The sequence below is a fragment of the Mesitornis unicolor genome, unplaced genomic scaffold (assembly GCF_000695765.1).
Source record: "Mesitornis unicolor isolate BGI_N332 unplaced genomic scaffold, ASM69576v1 scaffold18506, whole genome shotgun sequence".
NCBI lineage: Eukaryota > Metazoa > Chordata > Aves > Mesitornithiformes > Mesitornithidae > Mesitornis > Mesitornis unicolor.
In genome coordinates, this window is record NW_010190551.1 from 88183 (window position 1) to 90879 (window position 2697).

Consider the following 2697-nt stretch of genomic DNA (forward strand, 5'->3'; position numbering starts at 1 on the left):
TCTAGAAGAAGGACAACCAGGAGGATGAGAGCCTTGAAAAACTGACTGCAAGCAAGCTAAATTCAGGTAAAGTAATTTTCGCCCTCAGTGACCAAATAAGAGCTTCAGATTCAGTGATGACAAGTTCCTCCGCAACACACAGATATCAAGAATACAAACTTCTCCATCAACAGCTTTATTCCAGTGTTCAAGATCTGGGCCATTTGCTGCTGATTTCAATAGAATGTACATTAGATATTTGCATTATGTGAAAATACACCTTTTTAAAAAAACTCCAACCAGAGATCACCATTGCACACCACACTGTAATAACTATACTCGATCCTTTACAGTAACTGCACTCAATCCTTCTGTGAAAAAGTAGCTGAGTAGCTGTAACGGAGAAAAATGTTAAGGGCAAATGTATTGAATGTGAAGGTCAGAGGGACAGTATGAATTACATTGTGCAGATACATCATTTCCAGCTTAGGATAAGCACATCCTTTTGCTAAAGGTTTTAGACAATGTTGCCTGACATCAAAGATGTCCAATTAAACTGCAATTTCTCCAACAAGAGTTGCCAACTCTTGAAAACCAAATGAGGTCTCTCTGTAGAGCTCTAGTACTTGCTGCTGAAGGCCTAATGCAACTCCAGGTTCATCTCTGGGATGTTAAGCGGGAATTCCACCAGCGCAACACAAGGTGTGCAGTAGTGAAGTAATTCCAGCTGTGCAACATTTTGCATGGGATTTCTCACCTGGAATAAAAAGAGCTTTTTTCACTTTTATTCTGATACCTTCAAAAAAACCCCAAAACCTGAAGTGAAAAAGAACACTTTTATTGTGCGTGCCTGCACAGAGTTACACCACAATGCCTGATACTCCATCATGCTGACATTCAAAGCACCTGTATTAACCCTCCTCACTTGAAAGGACTGGGGTTCCCTCACAATGGGATCTCTGCAACTCAGACTTTGTGCACTTGGCATTCAAGCAGTATTTCAATCCTTTGCCTTTCCCCTCCACTGCATAAGAAGCCGTCTTGAAGGATTCCTAAAAAGACCGACTAAAGTAAACCACCTTGTCTGTACACTCCTCTGTCCTTCATACCAAAGTACGAACTATGCCTGCCAGTGAGTAAAACAACACGTGCTAGCACGCGACACAGGATAAGAAGTTACACCCAGACATTGCTCTGACCAGGTTAGACAGAAGAGTAAGCCAGGTTTTAGCCTAGACACAACCTTGACATGATGAGCTCTTGCAACCTTAGCAAACCATGAAGGGCGCATTCAGAGAGGCGAAGCCACTCGCCTTGGAGCCATCCATCACCCAGAAACTCACATCTGCAGTCCAGTAAGGAAACAGAATGACAAAAATTACCAGCACTTATTTGTATTGGACTAAGCGAGGGTAAGCTGGCTTTCTTTCAATAGTCACATTCTCCTCAGAAGAGCCTAGGAAAACAACTGAGACAGACTCGGGGACAGAAGCAGCCACAGAGAACAAGTCTGCGGGGGAAAGAAAGAAGGTGCTGAGGTGGTGTGTTGGGTGTTAAGTGGCGAGGTTTTGGTAGCAGAGGGAGCTGCAGGGTGGCTAGACAAACCGGTTCTACAGACCGTAGTACCACAACTGCACTGAACAGGACCATCAGGTCACAGCGGGTCTCACAGCAACACGGAATATCTGCCACAGCATCTGCAACATGGTGGGACACTCCAGTTTCTTCATGTTAATGTGAACCAACCCAACATTTTGTGAATGCTTGCAACACATGGGCTGCTTGGGGAGAAGCTGGGTAGATGCTACTGGCTGTTGAGCCCAGACCTGACTGCACTTATGGAGAAATCTCTGAGAAAAAACAGCTCTTGTGGAACAATAATGGGTGCATATGGAAGGGAGAAAGGAAAAAAAAAAAGAGGTTTTAGGCATCTATGCCAAATATAAAAGAAAAATGTGGCCTAGATAGAAAAAAAACAGCCCTTTTTCAAAAGAGATTTGTGTACTTTAACACAGCCCCAAAACACTGTGGCATAAAATTTTAAGCACCATTAGAGCCAGAAAAACGTACCCTGTTCATCCATACCGTGAAGATATTAAGAAGTGGGTCTTTGCTATGATACATAAAATCAACACACAATCTGTGACATTAATAAACAGGTATATGACATGACAGCTTATCTTCTGTGAACAGAGCCAACACATCATGTCAAACCCAGATACGGCATTTTAATGAAGTTAATATTTAAAAAGCAGATACCCATAGGAACAGTTCAATTTTAAATTTCTTCTCTCTGAACAAGATATTATTGAAAAAACAGTCCCCAAATAGAAGTCTAAAATTCATTCAAGAAAAAAAGAAGTAAAAGGATCTCAATAAAATGGGCATTCAGTACATACGCTTGCTTTCCTCTAACTAGGAAACGTCTAATTCACTGTTTTTTGAATTTGTACTACGACGTATGCTTGCTTCTGGATGGGAAGCTTTATTCCTTAAGAAAATGTTATGGCAACATTATAAATCCTTGAAAACTTGGAAGATAACCTCAAGTGTGAGATAGTAAAAGCAGCAGCATGAACACTGCTATTTAATAAAATCAGCCACAAATAACAATGTTAAAATAATATTGAGGTATTACCAGTCTGGTCGAAGTCCATAAAAATGAGGAAAATTTGAAGTTATAGCTGAAACTTCTCCCTGTCCTGTTAACTCACTCCC